Source organism: Elephantulus edwardii, unplaced genomic scaffold, assembly GCF_000299155.1.
Source record: "Elephantulus edwardii isolate Elephantulus edwardi_28Jun2011 unplaced genomic scaffold, EleEdw1.0 scaffold00090, whole genome shotgun sequence".
Taxonomy (NCBI): domain Eukaryota; kingdom Metazoa; phylum Chordata; class Mammalia; order Macroscelidea; family Macroscelididae; genus Elephantulus; species Elephantulus edwardii.
This window is the reverse complement of record NW_006399840.1, coordinates 2332525-2348959: the sequence shown is the minus strand read 5'-3', so window position 1 is coordinate 2348959 and position 16435 is coordinate 2332525. Positions and strand designations below refer to the sequence as shown.

Genomic DNA, 16435 nt, shown 5'->3' with positions numbered 1-16435 from the left:
GTAGGGGAGGGCTGGGCAGGGAAAAAAGTACAACAATGAATGAATGGAAATCCAAAATCTCTGTAAATGTTCATTAAAATTACTAAAATTTAAAAAATTTTTCAAAAACCCGTTGATATCTATTAAAATAACTGGAAAATAAGACAAAAAAAAAAGTACATTATACTACAGATCAAATGATTACTCCAGAGAAAAGTAAGCAGTAGAAACACACTGATGCAGAGTCATACAAATAGCTACAAACAAAGGTACAAATGACAGAAGAAAGGACAGAAGCCATAAATAAAGTAAATATACCAGTCTGGGAATCATAAGAAATACATTCATGTGGAGTTATATGACAGCTACAGAAGAAATTGCAAATGATAGAAGAAGAATGAAAGCCATAAATAAAGCAAATGCTCCAACGACATGGAGCCAGAAGAAATACAATGATGCAGACAAATATGGACAACTACAGAAGAAATTACAAAAGATGGAGGAACAAGTTAAAACTACAGATTAAGAGGTACAAGAACTTAAAAAATCATCACAAGACAGAGAGGGTACAACAAATACAGTACTGGAAATAACAGAAATGCATGAAAATACAATACAGAATTATGAAGATCAAAAATGGCAGAAGTTTCCAACATGCCAGAGGACCAAAAAAAGCAGAACAGAAGAGGTAGAACAGTGGGTCTGTGAGTTGGAAGACAAGAACCTTAAAGGGAACATACGACAAGAAAAATATGACAAGAGAATGAAGAAAAATTAAGAAAATATTAGAATCATTTGGGATAACATCAAAAGCAACCACAATTTGAATTCCAGAACACGATGGGGACAGGGAAAGCAGAGAGATAATCAATTGAAGAGGTACTACAAGAAAACTTACAAGGTATCATGAAAATTGAGGAAATCCACATTCAAGAAGCTCAGTGAATCCCAAACAGTCTAGAAAACATCAACACATATCATTGACAACTTCTCCAAAATCAAAGATAAGGATGGAATACAAAAAGCAGCACAAGAAAAAACAGAATGCCACTTACAAAGGAGAAACAATTAAATTAAGTTCCGTTTTATCAACAGAAACTATGTGAGCAAGAGACAATGGGATGGGATGGCATATACAGATGGCTGAAATAAAACAATTACCAATCTAGAATCCTGTACCCAGCAAAGCTATCTATCAAATATGAAGGAAGAATTGGGACATTTACCGAAAAACAGGAAATTAAAGAATCTGTGAAATCAAGACCAACTCTACAAGAAATTTTTAAGGGAAGTCCTTCACACAGAAATACCAAAGAAAAGTCAATGGACCAAAGTAACCAGAAACAAGAGAAAAAGAAACTGCAAAATGACAGCATAAAACTTGGCTTTTCAATGATCACACATAATTTGAGTGAATTAAATGCACCAATCATGCGAAAAATAGTAGAATTAATGAAAATCAAAGCCCATGCAAAATACATGGGAAGACTTTTCACAGAGGACAACATTTGAAGAAATGCTCAAAATCACTAGCAATAAGAAATATGCATATGAAAACCACAATGAGTTATCATCTCAACCCAGTAGCAGTGACAAAGTTTAACAGACTAAAAAGAAGTAAATGTTGGAGAGGATGTGGAAAGATTGGAACTCTCATACATTGTTGGTGGAATTGTAAAATGGTACAAATTCTCAGGAAGGCAATTTGGTGTTTCCTCAAAAAAGCTGAACGTAGAAATTTCACATGGCCCAACTATTTCATTGCTAGGAATATAACTCCCCCCCCCACAAAAGAAATTAGAATCGAGACAGAAACAGAGAATTGTACACCAATATTCATAGCAGCATTATTCACAATAGCAATAATATAGAAACAGTCAAATGTCCATCGACAAACAACTGGATTGAAAGACTGTGGTACACTCACACAAGGTAATACTACACAGCACCCAGGAGCAAAGATTTTGAAAAATATTATATAACATGGGAGAGGCTAGAGGACATTATGCTGAGTAAACTAACTCAATACTGCATAAGACCATTATTGTAAAAATAAGATAACTTATAAGATGTGTACAAAAGTCCAAAGGTGGAAGGGGAAGAAAGGTTGAGACCCACAAGGGGGAAAAAATCATGGGGTTGCAGATATTGGTAGGTAGAGGGATGGAGAAAAGGAATTAGGAAAAAGATCCAATGGGAACCTGAAAAAACAAGGTAAAAGTAGGAATAGATCAATGGTGATTGGGTTTATATAAGATGTATGGTTTTGTATGGGGATGATCGTATGAAACACAATCTGATGAATGAAACACAGACAGTGTACACTAATTTTGTATACAAACCAGCATGTTGTTGTTGTTGTTGTTGTTGTTGTTGTTGTTATGTGCTTGTGACTCATAGCGACCCTAGGTACAACAGCCCTAAACTCTGCTCTGTCCTGTGCCAATCGCACCGTCTCCGATACACCCATCCCGATTACCCCAATCACTGAATCAATCCACCTCATAGGGGGCCTTCCCCTTCTGCACTGTCCTTCCACCCTCCCAAGCATGATGTCCCTCTTCATGGACCTGTCCCTCCTTGCAACATATCCAAAGTATGTGAGACAGAGCCTTAGAATCCTTGCCTCCAAGGAGCAGCCCGGTTTGACCCTTTCCAGGATGAATCTGTCTGTTTTCCTAGCAGTCCATGGTACCCTCAATACTCTTCTCCAGCACCACAGCTCAAAGGCATCAATTCTCCTTCTATCCTCCTTAGTCACTGTCCAACTCTCTGATGCATAACAAGTGATAGCAAAGATCATGGCCTGTATCATACGCCCCTTAGTCTCCAAAGAGACACCATTGCTCTTCAGTACTTTGGAGAGGTCCCTAACAGCAGACTTTCCCATGGCAATACGTCTTCTAATTTCCTGCCTGCTGGTGCCAAGAGTGTTGACTGTGGAGCCAAGCAAACTGAAGCTGTTAACAGTCTCAATCTCTTCACCATCCATCCTGATGCTGCCAATTGGCCCAGTGGTGAGAATCTTTGTCTTCTTGACACTGAGCCTCAATCCATATTGGAGGCTGCAGTCCTTGACCCTCTGCAGCAAGCACTTCAGGTCCTCCTCAGTTTCAGCAAGCAGGGTTGTATCATCTGCATATCGCAGATTATTGATAGATCTTCCACCAATCTTGACCCCACATTTCTCCTAATATGTACAAACCAACATAAAATTAAAAATATATACTTTTTAAAAAAAGAAGCAATGGTGTAGAAACAGTGACAACAAAGGCAGTAGAACTGGTAGGAACCTAAATTGGCTAGTTAGTTAACAGTGTGATTTCGGGGTTCACAGCAAAAAAACTGAGTGCCCTTGGACAGAAAGCATGTTATCGGAGGGGAATTTCTCCAGGCATTTTTTTTATTATTATTTTTTGTGTGTATCATCAAATTGGATCTGACTGGTACAGCAGGAGATTGCCTCTCCTTCCCCAGCAGAGCATCTGGTGGATTTGAACTGCACACCTCTGGGATTGCAGTACAGCTTCTTGCCACTAGGCCACCAGAACTCCCTTCCAGGCATTTTCTAAGGACTCCGGTTTGCTAAGTCACAGAGCAAGAGTTGAGTGTCTTTAGGCAGAAGGATGCCACTGGCCCCTACACTGGCTTATTAAATCAAAAGAGTTTTTTCGCACTTTCTCAAGCAAGACATCAACAAAGTCACAAGCTCAAAGACCAAGGAGGAGGATACCCTTGAGCATGGCTGAAAAGAGAGGCTGAATGAATAAATGTATCCTTTGTGCTGCTAATCTTGAACTGTAATTTATTACTTCCCCAATAAACCCCATAATCTTCAGCATTGTTTGTGAGTTCTATATGGCCATTGTAATGAATCAGTAAACCCAGCAGAGAATTTACTACGGGCTGATGGTGCTGTTTGAGGATTCTTCCTCTTTGTGAAGGTAGATGTCAGATGCTCTTGCCTCCATGCTCACATCATTTTATTTATTTATATTTATAGAGTTATTGTTATATGCAGTTGAGTCGCCTGCAACTCATAGTGACCCTATGTACAACTGCCCTAAACCCTGCTCTATCTTGTGCCAATCTCACTGTCTCTAACACACCTACCCCCATTACACCAGTCCCTGAATCAAACCCCCTGATAGAGGGTCTTCCTCTCCTGTGCTGTCCCTCCACACTCCCAAGCATGACATTCCTCTCCTAAGATTAGTACCCCCTTGCAATATGTCCAAAATATGTCAAAGCTTCAGAATACTTGCCTCCAAAGATTAGCCTTGTTTAACCCTCTCTAGCATGAACCTGTTCGTTTTCTTAGCAGTCAATGGTATATTCAATACTCTTCTCCAACACCACAGCTCAAAGGCATCAATTCTCCTTCTATACTCCCTAGTCACTGTCCAACTCTTTGACACATAGCAAGTGACCATGGCCTGTATCAGGTGCACCTTAGTCTCCAGACTGACATCACTGTTCTTCAGTACTTTGGAGAGGTCCCTTAGAGCAGATGTTCCCATTGAAATATATCTTTTAGTCTCCTGGCTGCTGGTGACAAGAGTGTTGACTGCGGAGCCAAACAAACTAAAGCTGTTAACAATCTCAATCTCTTCACCATCCATCCTGATGCTACCAATTGGTCCATCATATGCAAGCAGATGTAAGCAAAACATTGCTGAACATCATCTGAAAATGGCTGGAACTGTACATTTACAGAAAACTACCAAAAATTCAAGCTGCTTTTAGAAGAGACCTTGACATCAGGGATATCATTATTGATGTCATATGTATCTTGGCAGAGGGTAGAGTACACCAGAAGAATATCTATTTGTGATTTATTGACTATGCAAAGGCTTTTGGCTGTGTGGATCCTAACGTACTATGGTTAACATAGAGAAGAATGGGAATCCCAAAGCATTTAATTGTGCTCATGTGAAACCTGTACCTAGACCAAGAAGCTATTGTCAAAACAGAGAAAGAGAACACTAAATGACTTAAAATGAAGAAAGTATGTGTCAAGGCTGTAACCTTTTTCCATATCTATTCAATCTGAATGTTGTACAAATATTTCAGTAATTGGACTGTATGAAAAAGAATGTGGCAGCAGGACTGAGGAAGACTCATCAACAATTTGCATTATGCAGAAGATACAACCTTGCTTGCTAAAAGTGAGGAGGATTTAAAGTGCTTACTGCAGGAGATCAAAGACTACAGCCTTTGATATGGATTAAACTGCAACATCAAGAAGACAAAAATCTTCATTACAGGGCCAATAGGTAACATTATGATAGGTGGAGAAAAAACTTAATTTGTCAATGATTTCATCATACTTAGATAAACAATCAAAACCCTTAGCACCACAGTCAAGAAATCAAAAGATGTACTGCATTGGAAAAGTCTGCTGTCATGGACCTCTACAAAGTCAGCGTAAAAACTAAGGTGTGCCTGATTGAGGCCGTGATCTTTTCAATCACTTGCTATGAATCTGAGAGCTGGACAATAAGTAAGGATAACAGAGAAAGAATTGATGCCCTTGAGTTTTGGTGTTGTAAGAGTACTTAACACATGGACTGCCAAAAGAATAAACATGTATCTTGGAGAAAGTGCAAGCATAGTATTCCCTAGACTTAAGGATGGTAAAACTTCCTCTCTCATACTTCATGCACAGGAGAATCAGCAAAAGACCTCCTTGATATGGATTAACATAGTAACTGTAGCTGTGAGCTCAAATGTGTCAGAGATGATGAGGATGGCATGGGACAAGACAGGGTTCAGATATGTTATTCATAGGGTCACTATGAGTCATACTCAACCCAACAACACATAATAACAACAGCAGCGGGGGGAACCCTCTAACAAGTTATATAATTTTTAAAATTTATTTATTTTTAAAGTAACAATGCTCAAAAATCACTGTAATGACTCATTCTTTAATATAATCAAAACTTCACTTGAAAGCAGCAACAAAGTTAGACATCATAAATTTAACAAATACTTCTCTTGCCCTGAGATAATCCATAAATTTTAAATCAAAAATATCCCCTAATTTTTTTTTTAAATCAAGAAACAATTTAGCTTAAAAAGCAAGCAATGTCTGCCTAGAACAGTGAACATAGTTAAGGAACCAAAAGTCAAAAAACACTGACGTGAAGTCAAAACCACTTCATAGCTGACCTTCCAGCAGATTTTCAGGCTATTAAATTGCACAGGAGAAGACTACCCATCTTCCTCCCACAGACCTGCTAGTTAATTAAATTAACAGAAAGGAAGCCAACTTTGAGTTAGTAACACAACTCTCTCTTGTTCTCTACAGACAAGAAAGAAATAAAGAGCTCCTGTAAAGTGACAACAGGAACTTAAGAAATTAGTTAAGAAATCAGTTATTGTTGATAGGTGTGATTGAGCCCACTAAGACTCATGGCACCCCCATGAAAAAAAGATCAGAATCTTGCCCTGTCCTCTACCATCTCCACCACTGCCCCCAGAATCAAGTTCATTGTTTGCTGGATCAATCCAGCAAAAGAGAGGTAGGTAGTTCCACTCTTATGTTGGCCTTCTACTTTTCCCAGCATGTCTTTTTACGAAGACCTACCCTTCCTGACAACATGACCAAAGTATAGAGGTGAAGTTTCATCATCCATGCCTCTAAAGAGCAATTTGGTTGCACTTCCTCCAAGGCAGATGTTTGTTCTTTTTGGCAGTTCATGAGATATTCTCCAACATGACAACTCCTAGGTATAGATTCTTCTTCAATCTTCCTTATTGTCTATCTTTCGGATACATGTGAACCAACCAAAAATACTATGGCTTAGATCACTCACACCTTGGTCTTTAAACCGATATCATTGCCGATGAGCACTTTTAGCTCTGTTTGTTGTTATCGTGTATCACTGAGTCAGAATCAAACCACAGCTGACTTTCCCATGGGTTTTGACAGGTATTAATTGCAAGAGAGATGATTGGCCATTCTTCTGCCATGGAGCAGCTGATGGATTTAAACCACGTGCCTTTGGCAGATTCTTATCAACAGGCCACCAGCAAAATTTTTCCAATGCAACATGTCATTTGATTCCTTAACTTATGGGTACTAACTGTGGTTCTTGTAAAAGTAAGTGAATGACAACCTCTATCTTTTCTCTATCATGGTGTTAACTTGTTAGTTCAGAGGTGAGGATTTTTGGTTTTTTGTGTTGAAATGTAACCCATATTGAAGGTTGTAGTCTCAGGTGCATCAGAGACAGTGAAGATGGAACAGGATAAGGCAGGCTTCAGATCAGTTGTATAACTGAGTTGCAGCTGACTCAACAGCACATCACAACAACAGTCTTTGCTCTTCAGATCTTCAGACTTCTAAGTCTTCTTCAGTTTCTTCAAGTTGTATCATCTGCATGTTGGTTGTTGATGATATTTCCTAAAATTATGAGGCAACATTCTTCATATACTCCAGCATCTCAAATTATTTGCTCTGCATACAGACTAGATTGTTGTTTTTATGTGCCATCGAATCACCTGTGACTCATAGCAACCCTATGTACAATAGCCCTAAACCCTGCTCTATCCTGTGCCAATCGTATTGTCTCTGACACACCTACCCCTATTCCCCCAGTCACTGAATCAATCCATCTCATCTTTTATTATTTTTAAATTATGTTCTGTTTGGACAGCCATTTGTTGGGTCTACATATAGGTTTTATATAAGCCTGATTAAATGTTCTGAGATTCATATTCTTCACAATATTAACTACAATTTGTTGGGATCTACACAAATACCTTTGCATAAGCAATTTTTAAAATTAATCATTGTTTGCATGACAACAGTCCAGAATAAGAGTTGCATAGTAAAGTGGACTGGAGGGAGGGGAACTGTATAACAATGAAAGAATTTTTTTTTTCCCAAAGAGAAAAGCAAACTCGGGGGAAGAGGTGGGCAGGGAGGAAAATGTGCAACAATGAATGGAAATCCATTATTCCTATAAACTTTCATTAAAAATCTCAATTTAAAAAAATTTTAAAAATTAACCATCTTTCTAGTATTCTCTGCTCAGCCAAAAACCATCTGGTATCAGCAACGATAGATATCCTTTGTTTCAAAGCCTCTTCTGAATGCAGCTAAACTCTAGAAATTGTCTGTACTGTACTGTCTCAATAGTTTTTCAATATTCAGCAAGATTTTACTTGCATGTGATACTCATCTGTCCCTCCACTGGCCACTGGGCTTGAATATGCTGACCTGGTTACCCGGGTGGATATTCCATGCCAACTCCCTCACTGCTCCATGGCTGCCCCTCCAAAATCTATGCAGCAATTGAAGAGAATGACCTTCCTTCATAGAAAAAGCCTTCAGTCAACGGTATGCACCTAATTGGGCACACCTGCTAGAATCTATAAACAAGCCCACAAGCTCTCAAAACTTAAAAGGGCAGTGAGTTTGTGTTGATGCACAAGGAAACAATTTGGGGCAAAAAAGGGAAGAATGGTTGCATAACTCTAAAAATGCAAACAAAATCACTGAATTATGCATGCAGAAATTACTGAGCTAGTATGCATATATTTTATAAACAAAAGAAAATTTAATAAACTGCTTTTTAAAAAGGCATTACTGGGAACTAAGGCAATGATGAAATTATAATATGTAATTGTGAGTTAGATAATAGTATTGTATCAAAGTTAAACAAAATTTCTTCAGCAAAGGGGGAAAAGTCTTAATCACTGCTTTAAATTGCTATGCACAGCAGTAATGTATCTTTTCCTGTAATTGTTATTGTGCTGTCGAGTACAGCTCATAGAAACCCTGTAAATAATGGAACTCAATCTTGCCCCTCTGACCATCCCTGAAATACTAGAAATACTAAAGCCCATTAAAACAGCCACTATGTCAATCCATCTTATTGAAAATCTAATTCTCTTTTGCTGACCCTCTACCGTTCCAAGCATGACGGTTTTTTCCAAGGACTGGTCTCTCTTAACAAAATGTCTTATGATGTGAGATGAAGTTTCATCATCCTTGCCTCTAAGAAGTATCTTGGTATCACTTTCTCTAACAAAGATTTATTTGTTCTTTTAGCAGTGGATGTTCAGTATGCTTATCCAATACAACTCAAAAGGTATTCATTCTTCTTGTGTCATCTTTATTCACTGTCCCACTTTCGGATTCATAGCAATTAACTGAAAAGGCCTTGACTTTAATCAGGTACACCTTAGTCTTTAAAAAGACTTTGCTTAAGAGAGATGCAAATCAAAACCACAATGAGGTACCATCTCACTCCAGTGACAGTGGCAAAATTTAACAGGGCAGCAAGTAATAAATGTTGGAGAGGATGTGGCGAGATAGGAACCCTTATACATTGGTGGGATGGTAAAATGGTACAACCACTCTGAAAGGCAGTTTGGTGCTTCCTCAAAAAGCTGAACATAGAAATTCCATATGACCCAGCTACTCCACTGCTTGGAATATACCCCAAGAAAATGAGAACTGAGGCTCAAACAGAAACATGTACACCAATGTTCACAGCAGCATTATTCACCATTGCAAGAATATGGAAACAGCCCAGATGTTCAACCACAAACGAATGGATTGAGAAGTTGTGGTACATTCATACAATGGAATACTACACAACACACAGAATCAATCATTTTGTAAATTACAACCTAACTTGGGAGGGACTACAGAGTATTATGCTGAGTGAACTCAGTCCCACAGGGACAAACAAATACAGTATAAAACCATTATAGAGGGCTTTACCAGCCTCACCATGTCTGCCATTTTCAACATTCAGAGTCTTTTGACTATCATCTTGCGGCTTATATGTACCTGTGCTTATATCTGATCCTTGACATCCAGCGTCCTGCACAGTAATAAAACTGAATTGTTGGGTATATTCTGTAAGTGTGCCAGAATTGGTGAGTGGAAGAGTCCTGATGTTGCTTTATGCTGTGTAGTGATCACCTTCAACAGCCTGTTCATACAGTAGCTTGGCAAGATGCCAGGATTTAACTGTCTTCAGATTTCAACATGGAGAAAAAAGGACCTATCAGCGAAGAATACTGAACAGTATGGTTACCCTTTATGTCTGAATATTAAGTGGAATACATTTCTAGCTCCTGTTCTCCTTTTTTATGCATTGGACCAATATTATACATACATATCTAATTAAGACATGACCATTTAATACTTTTTTAAAAAAAAGCCAGGGAGCTCTGGTGGCCTAGTGGCAAAAAGCTGCACTGCAATCCCAGAGGCACCAGAAGCTCTGCTGGAGAAGGAGGGGCAATGTCCTCCTCCTGTACCAGTCAGATCTGATTTGACGGTACACACACACAAAATAATAAAATAAAAATAAAATTAAAAAAAAATAAAGCCATTGTAGAATGAGTATGAGGATCCAAGGAGGAGGGGAGGGTGGAAATAGAGGGGAGAGGGTGGAGGGGAGGGTGTTAATCACAGGGCTCCACAATTCAATTCAATGGGTGGGTGGGGCAAAGGAAATGGGAAGGATCTTTTGTGAAAAACAATGTATTAGTGGGAGGGCTGGGCGGGGAGAGAAGTGCAGCAATGAATGAATGGAAATCCAAATCTCTGTAAATGTTCATTAAAATTATTAAAATAAAAAAACAATGTATTAAAACTTTGTAAATAAATCAGGATAAATTTTTTAAAAAAACAACTTAAAAAAAAAAAAGACATTGCTGCTTTTGGGCACTCAGGAGAGGATTTAGACAGCTGACATTCCCAGTGTAACATGTCTTGGTATCTTGACTGTTGGTACTAAGAATGCTGAATGTGGATCCAACTTCGGTCTTTTCTCCACCTATCATGATGTTGTCTATTGGTTCAGTGGTAGAATTTTTGTTTTCTTGATATTGAGATGTAAGCCACACCAAAGTCTTTAATTTTTTGCAAGTCGTTAAAGTCATCTTTATTTTTAGCAAGCAAAGTTGTATTATCTGCATAATGAAAGTTGTTGATGAGTTTTTCTCCAATCCTGATACCACATTCTTTTTCATATAGTCTAGCCTGTTGAATGATTTGTTCATCATGTTGTTGTTATTTTGTTGTTGTTGTTATGTGCGGTCGAGTCGTTTCCGACTCATAGCGACCCTATGCACAACAGCCCTAAACCCTGCTCTATCCTGCGCCAACCGCACCGCCTCTGACACACCCATCCCGATTACCCCAGTCACTGAATCAATCCATCTCATAGAGGGTCTTCCCCTCCTGCGTTGTCCCTCAACCCTCCCAAGCATGATGTCCCTCTCCAAGGACCCGTCCCTCCTGGCAACATGTCCAAAGTATGTCAGACGAAGCCCCAGAATCCTTGCCTCCAGGCAGTAGCTTGGTTTAATCCTCTCCAAGATAAATCTGTTTGTTGTTCATCATACAGACCGAAAAGATATGAAAAAAAGGATACAGCGCTGACACACACCTTTCTTCATGTTAACTGTGCAGTGGGAACTACTTTGGATGAGAGCTTCTTGGTTTAGGTATTGGCTTAACATGAGCAAAATTAAGTGTTTTAAAATTCCCATTTTTCTCAAAGTTAGTCATAATTTGTTATGATTCACAGAAATGTCTTTGCATAGTCAATAGAAAAAAACAGGCATTCTTTTGAGATTCTCTTCTCTCAGCTTAGCTCCATTTGACACCAACGAGATCCCCAGTGCCATGGCCTCAACTTAATCCAGCTTGAATTTCTTGTAGTCCTCTGCCGATATACTGGTCTGTTTTTTAATAATCTTCAGCAAGATCATACTAGCATGTGAACAGAATATAAAATTATAAGCAGAAAGAGAAGGAAAAATAAATTTGCTAAGATTTGTTACACAATATTTTATATTATAGTATACTATGCGTAAGTACACACACAAGCACACATCCTCAGGTGTATGAGGTTCAGGTGCCATCATCCATAGAGTTGCACAGCTAACTCAAAAGCCAAATTTGTCTAATGCTTCCAATCCATCAGTTGATCCATGGATGAAAAATAGGAAGTTTCCTCCCATTTGATGTATAACCTTGGAAATTCACTGGAAGATTAGCTACAAGTTAGAATCTACTTGACAGCAATTAGATATTAGCAATTAGCAATTAGACATATTAGCAATTAGATATAACTCTATATATGTATACATTTAAACATTTCAGGGTTCAATGTTAGTTCATAAATTCCATGGAAATAAAGCTCTCTTTGATTTATAAGCTATTTTTAGGATGTTCTCAAAACAGTTTTATTCAGTAGCACACCTACAGAGTTTCGAACTTTCTTAAAAGGGCAATGTCCATAATCAAAACCTAATCCTACAGAACTAAAGCCTACACTAAGAAAATAATCATAGAAGTTGAGTGATTCTAAATTATATTTAAAGAAGAAGAAGAGAAAGATCAAGTTTCTTAGATTCCCTCTAGCCAGATCTCATAAAGAATACCTCTAGCTAAGCAAGTTAAAACTGGGAACAAGACATACCATGGAGAACCCTTGGCCATTTCATTAAGAGGTTGGTAGAAAGGGTTGATGGGAGCTCTGGTGGTCTAAAGGGAGTTATCTTGGCAACAGAAAGGTGCATAGTTTGAATTCACCAACTTCTCAGAAGGAAAAAGATGGGCAATCTCCTCCATGCAATAAACTGTCTCTGAAAACCCACTAGAGGATTAGGTATGTGTCAGTAAGACTCAATGGTACTAAACAACAGAAAGAGTTATAAGAATCAAGGCTTGTGTTAGGTGCTTTTTGGAAAGGTTCATGGAGGGGGCTTTGCTTCAAATTCAGTGCTGTCAGAAAGATGGAAAAACTCTATGAATTCTATAAAATTTGGTGATTCTATAACATTAATGTTAGTATGAAAAAGGTAAGAATTGAGCTAAGTTAAAGCTGTGCTAAATAAACAGTCTTCAGCCATGAGGAGGTTTTATTTAATCATCATTGTGGATTGAAGATCAGTTTTGTCTGTGTTCTGACATAGTAACAAGTAGTCTTGTTTTTTGATGCATTAAGGACACAGAAGGACCCTGTCTAATGTTCATGTAGTTTAAAACTACTGACATTCAAAAAGAAAATAATAATCTGGATTTGAATGCCAGTTAAACTCAAACAAGGATAAACTTGTTAAGAACTGCAAGCTGCTGGAAGCTATTTTTCTGTTTCTAGCAAGGAAAATATAGATTGATGAAAGCTATAGCAAAACAAAGAAAAACAATTTTTCCATCATATGAAATCAATCAGACAAATACAGATTGTAAGATCAAGTACAAAACAACTATCTTGTGTTCTTTAAAGATGTTAATTAATGTCACAAAAACAAGAATACACATACAAAAGTGGTAAATCTACTTGATTCTAGATTTTAAAAATTGACTTAAAAGAACATTTTTAAGACAACTGTGATAATTGGAGTATAGGCTACATATTTAATCAATGTTAAATTTAATGGACGTGATGTAGCACACATCCAATGAACAACAGACACAAGGAAAAATAGAGCACACTTAAGACTATTAAATATAACACTGGAGGCTATTGTTGTTGTTGTTGTTATGTGCCATCCAGCTGACGAAAACTCATTAATGAGCCTCTGCACAATAGCTCTGAACCCTGCTCTATCCTGAGCCAATCTCACTGTCTCTAACATACCTACTCTTAATACCGCAGTTATTGTATTAATCCATCTCATCTAGGGTCTTCCTCTCCTGAAGTGTCATGATATCTACAACTTAAATAGCTCAGAAAAAAAGACAGAAAATGTGGCAACAGGTTAAGAATTGGTATACATAAGTTTTCCAATTTAAAAAGGTATTGAAAAAAGAATATGAGTTAAATGTCCATTATGAGTGAGAAGCAGCAGAGCTGGGAAGAGAGAACTGGCTCAGCTGAAAAAAACAAAAAGACCTTTCTAAAACACCACAAACTCTCTGTTGCCTTCAGGTCAATTCCACCTCATCGAGACCCTTTGAGAGAAGGAAGGACCTCTCTCTGGGTTTCCAAGGCTCTGAGCTTATACAGAAGCAGAATGCCACATCCTTCTCCCATAGAGGGGCTGGTAGGTTTGAATCACCAACCTTCTGGTTAGCAGTTGAGAGCTTACCCAGTGTGTCAACAAGATTTTTTTTAAAAATCTGGGAAGCTAGTAAAAAATTCCATAGTAGAGTAGTATAAAACTAAAGGAGGCATAAGAAAATAGGTTAAATTAAAGGCATGACAAGGTACGTGAGCTATGGATAATAACGAAAAATAGTAGAATTCTAGTATTCTAGTGGAATTCTCAGAACCGTAAAGTATTATCCCCATCCTACTAATAAGAAATCCAGACTACAATGTTATAAATTTGTATTAAACACTAACAAATAAGGCAGTTCCTGGGTTACAAATGTGCAATTTACAGACAACTCTTACTTGCCCTTTAATATCATTATGAATTTGTCCTCACTCTGAAATGACTAAGCCACCCACCTACTTGCAACAAATTCATGATAATTAACTTCTCTTACTGCACCACTGAAAATGCTTAACACCTTTTCTTACACCGAAATAAAGCTAAAAAAGAACCGCATATACCTTTCCTGACTTACCTACAAACTTTTAAAGACACAATTAGGAAGAGACCTGGTTCATAACCAGGGGACTGCTCCTAAGGGATGGAACACTCACTGCTGTCCAGTTGATCTCAACTCAAAGTGACCCTACATACAGAGAAGAATCTTTGCACAGGTTTTCCAAAGATATAAATCTTTATACAAGCAGACCAATTCATCCTTCTCCTGAAAAATGGCTATCGGTTCAAACCACTGACCTTTCCAGAAGCAGGACAAGACTTAACTTACAATGCTATCAGTGCAGACAATACTTGGGTCGATATTAATCTGATTTTAAAATGTATATTCTTTTCACTATACCACCAGAACAGTAACACTATTATCTGACAGCCTTGCAAAACCTTTTTGCTGCTGAGGTTTACTCAAGAAAAATATGAGAATAGCTAAGAAGGTGCAATTTCTTCTACACAACCACTACAGCTGTAAGGACTTTAAAACAGCAATAGTTTGTAAGCATTACATATGTTGTTGTTGTTGTTGTTGTTTGCTGTCAAGTCACCTGCAATTCTTAGTAACCCTATGTACAACAGCTTTGAACCCTGTCCTCTCCTGAGCCAATCTCACTGACCCAACACACCTGCCACCAATAACCCAGTCACTTGTCAGTCCATCTCATTGAGGGTCTTCCTCTCCTGTGCTGTCCTTCCATCCTTCCAAGCATGATGTCCTTCTCCAAGGACTGGTCCCTCCTAGCAACATGCCCAAAGTATGCAAGACGGAGCTTTAAACTCCTTGCCTCCAGAGAGCAACTCAGTTTCACCCTCTCAAGGACAGACTTGTTTGGTTTTTGGCAGTCCATAGTATGAACAATACTCTTCTCCAGCATCACAACTCACAGGAATCAATTCTTCTGTCAGCTTTATTCATTGTATAGCTCTCTGATGCACAGCAAGTACTTACAAAGACTATGGCCTGGATCAGGCGCACCTTAGTCTCGAGATAGACATCTTAAAGGGTAAATATATTGGAAAAAGAGATCAATGCTTAGTTATTAAAATTACTAAGAAACTTTTGATCAATAATATGTAAAACTGTGAAGAAAGATACAGATAATCCAACATCCAATTACAAAAGCTTTGATGATAGCTCAATTTAGAAGCTAATCCATTTCACCTAATGGTTTGTGTACCAAAAGTTGTGTAGCTTCTAACATTAAAGGAAAAGATATATATGTACACAATTACAGTCCACAGTACAGAAGGTTTGTTGTTGTTGTTGTGGTGGTGGTGGTGGTGGTGGTGTACTGTCGAGTCATTTGTGACTGACTCATAGTGACCCTATGTACAACAGTCCTAAACCCTGCTCTATCCTTTGCCAATCTTATTGTCTCTGACACACCTATTCCCATTATCCCAGTGACGAAATCAATCCATTTCATCGAGGGTTTTCCTCTCCTGCGCTGTCCCTCCACCCTCCCAAGCATGACGTCCCTCTCCAACGAGAGGGTCCCGCCTTGCAGCATGTCCAGAGTATGTCAGATGAAGCCTCAGAATCCTTGCTTCCCGGGAGCAGCCTGGCTTCACCCTCTCCAGGACGAACTTGTTTTGTTCTCCTAGCAGTCCATCGTCCATGGCATATTCAATAATCTTCTCCAGCAGTAAAAATATCCCTCCTCCAACCTCCTCGGAGGTTAAACTTTTAATACAAATAGAAATATGCCTGCACACAAGCACATATTTACACATAAATTTCAACTTAGTAAATATATTGCTATGCAACAGGTTTTCTTTAACTTAAAAATACCACTTGACCCCGCAATACCACTACTGGGAATATACCCCAAAGAGACCATAACTGACACCCAAGCAGATATATGCACACCCATGTTTATTACAGCTTTGTTCACAATAGCAAGGAGTTGGAAACAACCTA

At 38.4% G+C, this 16435-nt stretch overlaps 1 protein-coding gene and 1 pseudogene across 1 annotated transcript in view; one reads left to right on the top strand and one right to left on the bottom strand.

Moving 5' to 3' along the window:
• The window catches only part of LOC102855364 (ribosomal protein S6 kinase delta-1-like), a 280773-nt gene that overhangs the window by 209342 nt on the left and 54996 nt on the right, over window positions 1-16435 (bottom strand).
• On the top strand, window positions 9732-9950 carry LOC102854961 (annotated as a pseudogene).